This window comes from Oreochromis aureus, linkage group 9 (assembly GCF_013358895.1).
Source record: "Oreochromis aureus strain Israel breed Guangdong linkage group 9, ZZ_aureus, whole genome shotgun sequence".
Classification (NCBI taxonomy): Eukaryota; Metazoa; Chordata; class Actinopteri; order Cichliformes; family Cichlidae; genus Oreochromis; species Oreochromis aureus.
In genome coordinates, this window is record NC_052950.1 from 11,541,421 (window position 1) to 11,549,470 (window position 8,050).

An 8,050-nucleotide genomic window follows, 5' to 3' on the forward strand; every position below is an offset into this window, starting at 1 on the left:
AATGGGTTTGGTGCACTATAGTACATGGGGAGAACACCCAGAGTCTGTGCTGACTCTGAGCCTAATATCTGGATTGTACTCTACTCCTAAATCTACGCTCATCAAGTTGACTGTTCACAGCAGGCTAAACGACCTGTCATGGGCTGGGTCCTTTGACTCAGCATTCTGAGTTTCACTCCCTCTCTCGTGCTCTCTTGCTCTCTCTTTCTCACTTTCGTCCTCCCTCGCCTCCTCTTACTTGTCCTCACTCATTCCCTATCTCCCTCTGTCTCATTTTCCCTCTTTCTCACGTTCCCTCACTCCCTGTCTCTGTCTCTCGTGTCTACCTTCCCTCAACCCTTGTGTCAAGCTCATGTGTCTCAGTCTATATCCCTCTGTTTTATTTTGACACCCTTGTGTTCCATGTTCAGGGTGTTTAGTTCTGCTTCCCTTGTGGCATCATATTCATTTGTATCAGCTGTGCTCCCTAAGTGTTTCCACTTCCCTCATTACCCTTCTGTGTATTGCAGTCCTCTGTCTCCCTTTGTTCATTGTCAGGTGGTCTGTTTTTTCTTGTCTCATGTCACTGGAATTCATGCCTCTCAAGTCTCATCATGTTTCTTTTGTCTAGTCCTAGTTCACCCAGTATGGGTAACAGTTTAGTTTTTGGCTTCTTTCGCCTTTGCCATTTGCTTTTGTATTTTTCCACCAGCCTGAATAAATGGCTCACTTTTTGCTAAAGTCCAGTTCTGTCCCTCGCAAGTCTGCTTTTAGGTCCACCCCACAACACACCGGCCATAACACGACCCTTTTTCTCTTTCAGTTACTTTAGCTCAAGATGCTTCAACAAACCGGTGACAGAAAAATATTACTTGGGCAGAGTTATAACACAGTACAATAAATATAACTGAAGTGTCTTTGTGAGAGGACAGCTGATGTCATTATGTACCAGACTTTTTATGTGGAATATTTCTGATATAGTTTTTTTTAAGTCGCTTCTTCTTCTTCTTCTTCCAGCTGCTTCTGTTAGACCCTTTAGAGTCCCTACTTTCACCTCCACACTCCTGTGTTTCATTCTTTGACCCTGGCTCCCCTCTACTTTTCCTTTGTCTTTGGCCAACAGTGGTATAATTTCCACCCATACCATGTTGAACAATAGCAACAGCAGCTATTGCTCCCTGCCCGCGTCTCCTGTCATTGGGCCTGCGCCTGTCCCTGCTACTCTCTCACAGCCAGTAGCCCCACTGACGTCTACCATCCCTAGCTCCCTGCCACCTGCATCTAAGGCGAGTGAAATAGACTTTATGCTCCTTTCCTCTTTAACTTGTCCCCAGTCCCTAAAGTTTAAACATTGTTTCATATATTTCACTGGGTTTGTTGTCCCTGATGTGGCCTGTGCATATAATAATAAATAGCTTTGTCAGAACTCTTTCCCACAAAAATGTTAATACCAATTTCATTTTCGCTAATAGTAATAAGGAGGACCCAGGCGCGGAGCTCTAAATATCAGCAGTGCGTTTATTTACAGTGAAAGGAAACAAGCAACAATAAATCCCTGTGTTCTCCCGTGACTCCCGTGTTGTGCCTTTCTTCCCGATAAGTCCATGTCTTGTGCTCTCTGCTCCTGTGTGTCTGCACTTCCCGTGCTCGCTACTCTTCTGGCTTTCTACGCTCTTCCTGCAGGAAACAATAGAAGCAGTTGGACACTCAACTATAGCAGGCATGCACTCAAAGACTAAACCTAAACTGGAAGACTACCATGGAGTCTCACGCAATGATCCCACGTCGGTGGAGACTTTACCACACCCTTAAGTAGCTCCCTCCGCCGACGCTGATCCGCTCCAGGTGTGTGGCATCCTCCGTGGGCATGGCCCATCATCCACAGGCCTGACAGTGCCTGTAGCTCGGCCTCCTGGCTACAGCCACAACCACGCGCGCACACACACACACACACACACACACACACCCCTATACATAGCCACATAGAACAAAGCCCCAGACGGCAGAACAGTGCACACACATACACCAAATAATAATAATAACAATAGTAACAGTCCACACGGCTCACGGACCCCGAGTCCTCCAGAGCTGGGTCCGTGACAATAATGTTGGGAAAAGTAGAAACGTAAAAATTATTATCATTATTATTATTATTATTATCGTTGATAATAGCTGGAATGATTTTACCCTGAACAAATAGTACGGGAAGAAGTTACTGAAGAGGATCTTATAGCAGTAGTGGTAATGGTGATAATGTGTGGTCCTTATTATTGCAGATATCTTAGATACTGTTTATTATGATAATATTCATTGTCATAGTTATTCTTCCAATATTGATATTGTCAAAGTTTCTTATGTATATATTTTTCCATTCGCACACATATGTACACACTCAAACACACATTCACAAACTAACACATCTTCAATAATGAACCTACACTCCACAGTCATTTTTTATTTTGTTTTTGTCAATTTGGTTGCGTGTTCAGAAAATAACACTCCCTGTTTTGCCTCTACCCTAAATGTCCTGTAGTTATTGTCCTCATTTGTTACACCTGTCATTACTGCAATAAAGAAATTGTTGTGAGAAAGTTTGTGAATATAACAGTTTAAAATACTATGAATGACACCCTATGATAGCTTTCTAAAATAATATTTTTAGAATTTAAAATATTTCTGATATTGGATATTAAAATGACATCCAGATTAAAATGGCAAATACATTTGTGTTTTTTTCTGCATGATGAGATGAGATAGACAAAAAAGAAGGATACGCTAACTCTTTTTTCTTTTTTTACCTTGATCCTGATGGAAAGTGTCATCAGCAGGGAGAATTTATAAGAACTGCATTTACACTAATTAATGATGTGAGGATTGATGCCTGCAGTGATCAAAGTAGCTGGACTACAAAGTGTGCATAGTTATACATGCAATTCACTGTGTTTCTGTTGTTCAATGTAGCTCTGTAAGGAAATCCACAAGCCAGTGATAAATATGACTTCACTGCAAAGGATAAGATTTTAATGGAAAAGGGACCTATAGCGCTTATGATATAACAAATGGTCCAGTGTAATCCCTTTCTATGAATTTCCATCAAAGAAGTAAATTTCTCTCCATCACTTAATCCCAGACACAAAGTGCAAATCTTCGTCTTTAAGCTGCTCCCTTTAGGGGTTGCGAAGTGGATCATTTGCCTCCATTTCACCCTATACCGAGCATCCTCCTCTGTCATGCGTCACCTCTCTAGGCTCTCTTATACCTGCTCCCCACTATCATTATAGAACATATTGTCATCTGGTATCATCATAGTCCGTGGAGAGTCCTGCCCGACTTTATCTGTCAACCTTTCCATCACCATTGCAAACAAGCTGTGTGAATGCTGTGAGTAGTAGGTTTTGAGTGATTGGGTGTGATCTGTACAAAAATAATAAAGAATTAGTAAGTATAATAGTACAAAGGTTCATAGTAGAGTGAGGGAACAAGTGGAAGTTTGAGAGAAAAGGCAGTGTGTGTGATGATTCCTGATGTCTGAAAGGGCTCTATTTAGAAGTGTGAGTGTGACATAAAGGTTGGTTGTTGGTTTTAGATCAAGATTTAGTAGAATTAAAGAGAGTTTATAGACTATGAATACAAAGAAAAACAAAAGAGTTCGATTAGTCTGCAGTGGTCCGCAGACCACGTGTAACCACACCAGCCCAGGACCTCCACATTCAGCATGTTCACCTCCAGGATCGTCTGAGACCAGCCACCCATACAGCTGCAGCAAAAATTGATTTGCATAACAAAAGAATTTCTGCACAAACTGTCAGAAACCGTCTCAGGGAAGCTCATCTGCATGCTCCCCGTCCCTTAAAAGTTGCGGCATCTGTAGCATTGTGCTGTGTGATCAAACTGCATATTTCAGAGTGGCCTTTTATTGTGGGCAGTCTAAGGCACACCTGTGCAATATTCATGCTGTCTAATGAGCACCTTGACATGCCACACCTGCGAGGTGGGATGGATTATCTCGGCAAAGGAGAAGTGCTCACTAACACAGATTTAAACAGATTTGTGAACAATATTTGATAGTAATGGGTCCTTTGTGTATGTAGACAATGGTTCAGATCTTTGAGTTCAGCTCATGAAAAATGGGAGCAAACACAAAAGTGTTGCATTTATATTTTTGTTCAGTGTATTTTGAAAACTGTTATTTTTCGTTATCATGGAGAAAACATTTTGTTTTTTGTATTTTTGGTTTATATTACCCTATATTTTTTGTGCTACTGTAAGAAAAACTAAATTTAAATTATGCTACATGTGCTGCCTGCTGAAAAAGGAAAGTGCCATCATATTTTCAGTCCTTTTCCACACACAGTATTAGAAATGAGTGACAATGCTGATTGCAACACTTTCATCTAGAAAAAAAATCTAGTAGGTCTTAAAAACATGATGGATAGAAGGTCTTTTAAAATGTAAATTACCCAGAACTTTCTATTTTTATTTTCATCTTACGAATGTAATTACATGAAGGTTGTTGAAGAGGCAGCAAGTAAAAGAGAAGCAGATTTGAAGCATCCTCTAACTCTGATGCAGGAACAAGGAGGAAAGCAGGAAATGGAACACATGGGTGAAGGCTAAAAAGCACTCTAGACTGAAGTGAAGAAAAAATGAGAACTGTTGTGAAGTTATTTTACAGTAATAAGAAATATGCACATGGAACCTATAAATGTGTCATGGCTACTGCTGTGGCAGGCAAGATGAGGACCCAATCGCGGGATTTAAACAGAGGAATTTATTGAAAACTGCATCTTTATTGCTGAAAATAATTCTTCACAAATACAGAAAACAAACCAAAAGCAAAGAATTAAAAAATTTTACTCAAATCGAAACACTAAGAAACTGGCTGTCAGATTTTGTGTGGAGGCGAGGAAGAAGGAACCCAAACGCAGGACTCGCAGGTAGGTGAAGACTGGTGAAGGTTTAAACTGAAACTGAAACAGGCTGACAGGTGGACGGAGGAGCAGGCTCAGATAAAACAGTCCTAGAGTGAGCAGGCCTAGGGTTTGCATACACAGGGACTGTAACAGATTTATCAGAGATTGCGCTGGCCTTTCTGCCATCACCATTTACAGTCTTTAGTGGAACAGTGTTCGGGGGTGTTGAAGTGCGGGTATTGTCCTTAATGAATCCCAGATCAGAGGGAGCAGAGCAGAAAATTTCTTCCCAGGCCACATCATCCTCTAGGAGGGAAACTCCCTATGAATCAGTAGTGAGTCCATTGTGCGTTTTAGGTGAATAATTAGATGAAGGATGTGGAAAACAGTCACTGGAACTCACCGCCGGGAGTTGCTCAAAATGGTCCATATTATGGCGGCGTGTGCGCCGCTTTCTCCGGGAAGAGGAAGGGGCCGGGGTAAAAAGATGAGCCTCTGGCGCGGTAGCCTCCGTTGAGCCGAGGTGGGAGGCGTAGCCGCTGTGCCGTGGCGAGGTTGGAGGTCCGGCGAATGAGACGGCGGGTGTGTTAGCCAGGAGCGGAGCGGCGAGAGAGGGAGCGGCCGAAGCGCGGCGTGAAGCGCCCACTTTCTGCGGCAAATGCTCCGGTGCAGGTGAGGCAGCAGGTGGGGGAATGCGGCGTCTCCAAGGCCTGCCCAGAGCCAGGCGAGTCCCCTCGAAGACGTGCTCTCTCTCCGCGAAGAGCCGCTGTTTTCCCCTGAGCTCCTCTGCCCAACGGGAAAGCACTGCCTCCTGCCGCTCATAGAGGTCAGAGTCTGCTGGGTTCCAATCGTGTCTTCGTGGCACGGGTCGTGTCATTCTGTCAGGTTTTGTGTGGAGGCGAGGAAGAAGGAACCCAAACGCAGGACTCGCAGGTAGGTGAAGACTGGTGAAGGTTTATTATAAGGAATGGATGAACAGATGGAGAACTGACACTGACTGGCAGGATAACTGAATGGCTGACTGAACTGAGGGAACACACGGAAAGGACAACATCACACGAACATCAATGACACGACAAAGAACTGGTGAAACCGAGGAGCTTAAATACACAGGTTGAATGATGACAATGATTGGAAATGGGTGAGTACAGGGCTGAACATAATCTGACTAATGACACAAGCTGACATAGGAAAAGCAGGAAGTGAGAACACTGATGTGGCAACATAATGTAAACATAACCTAAACGTGACAAAACTGAAAACACTGGGTCACCGACCCAGGAACCCTGACACTGGCAAACTAACGAACTAAACTGGGAAACAGAGAGCTAGAAAACTACAAGGAGCACAGAGGAAAACACACAGCAAAGAGGATGCCAATGAGGGTTAACGACACGACAACGTACAGAGACAAACACAGGACTTATATTCACAAGCAGAACAATGCAAGGATTGTGAAACAGGTAGGAACACAGCTGGGACATATCAGACCAAACAAGACAAGGGGAAGCAACACTAGACACAAGGTCTGTCCCAAAACCTAGGCCGCATCCTTCGGAGGCCGCATTTGAAGGGCGTTTACGTCACAGCCAGGCGATGAAGGCTGTCCCAATTCGTAGACTCCTCCAAATGCGGCCGACAAATGCGTCCTTTATTTCCCTGAATTTGAAGGATGGGTCAGGTGGATGGTCAGCTGGGTCCCGAACCCAGGCTTCTCGTCAAGAAGAGGGTGTCAATTACATTCAGGGACCAGTTCATCAAATCCATAATTCCTCTTTTAGGTTTTAGAGAACAGACTGTGAGACTCTTCCAGGGTAGAGGGAGAGAAGCAGAGAAGACTAGATAGAGACATGAGAAAGCCAAGCAGGAAAGATAAGGGAAGGGAGAGGGAGAAAGTGCGACCGCCTTCGTCAAGAGCCAGAGAGAAGTATAATCATGTATTTATTTTATTTTATTTTCAGTTTTTACAGACAGGACAGACATGAGTGGGGGATAGGACAAAGAGAAAGAATGAAAGAAAGAGAGGTAGAGAAAGAAAAATAGAGGGGAGAAGAGATGGTGAGAAAGGGGGAAGAGAAAAAAAAAGAAAAACAAACAAAACACCTGGATCACCTGTCGAGAGAAGAAAAAAAAACAGAAGAGAAAACAAACAAAAAAGATCAACATAATAAATACAACACCATCACAATAAACTAGCTAACAGATAACAGTAGATACTAAATATTAAATGTTATTGTGCGGCACGCAAGATCGACAGCGCACAATGTGCTTTGAGGTAGCAGCCAAGAAAGGTGTAGATTGTGACTGTGAACACATGTGTGTACACCTGTGTGCATCAGCACGCCTGTATTCAAAAGCTTTCTCCATGTAACGATCTGCTAGGGAGTGTGGGGAGCCATAGCCCCGTCCCCCAGGGGATGAAGCAGGTATAGAGGAGATCCAGGCCCCAGACATCCAGAGGCCCCAGAGTACGAGGACCCAAGGAGGACCACCAAAGGGGCAACCGTGCCACCCTCCTGGGAAGAGCTGAGGAGAGCCCCAAATGAGAGGTCACCCAGCAGCAACGGAGCAGAGGCCAGAGGGGGTTGCAGTGACGTGCCCGCAGGCTCTGCGAGCAGCCAGCTGTGCCAGAGAGGACCGAGCCTCAGGCTCAGAGGCCAGAGGCCTGAGGGCACCTCACCCCCCGAAAGGGGCCCAGCCGGGCCACAGGCGCCAGGCCCCACCAATCAGCCACCAGGAGTGAGCCGGTACATACATGAGCCCCCAGCCCCAGACACCAAGAACCACCAACACACCAACGTCTGAGGGCATCAGCCACTGGCAGGGAGTGTGGTGAGGGGAGATAGGCCTCCATACCTCGGAGAGCCTGAGATGTTCCCAGCTGACAAGCTGACATAGAGACACAGACGAACAGGCGCACGCAGACACAAACGTGTATTCCCACCCGCTTATACACAAACAAATACTCGACACTGTACACACATTCACACTCCCCAAACATACTCATACTGGTGTTGGCCAGAGGGACCAATGGCGCGATATGGCAGCCTCGCTTCTGTCAGTCTGCCCCAGGGCAGCTGTGGCTACAACTGTGGTTTGCCTGCACCAGTGTGTAAATGTGAGAGTGAATGAATAGTGGAATTGTAAAGCACTTTGGG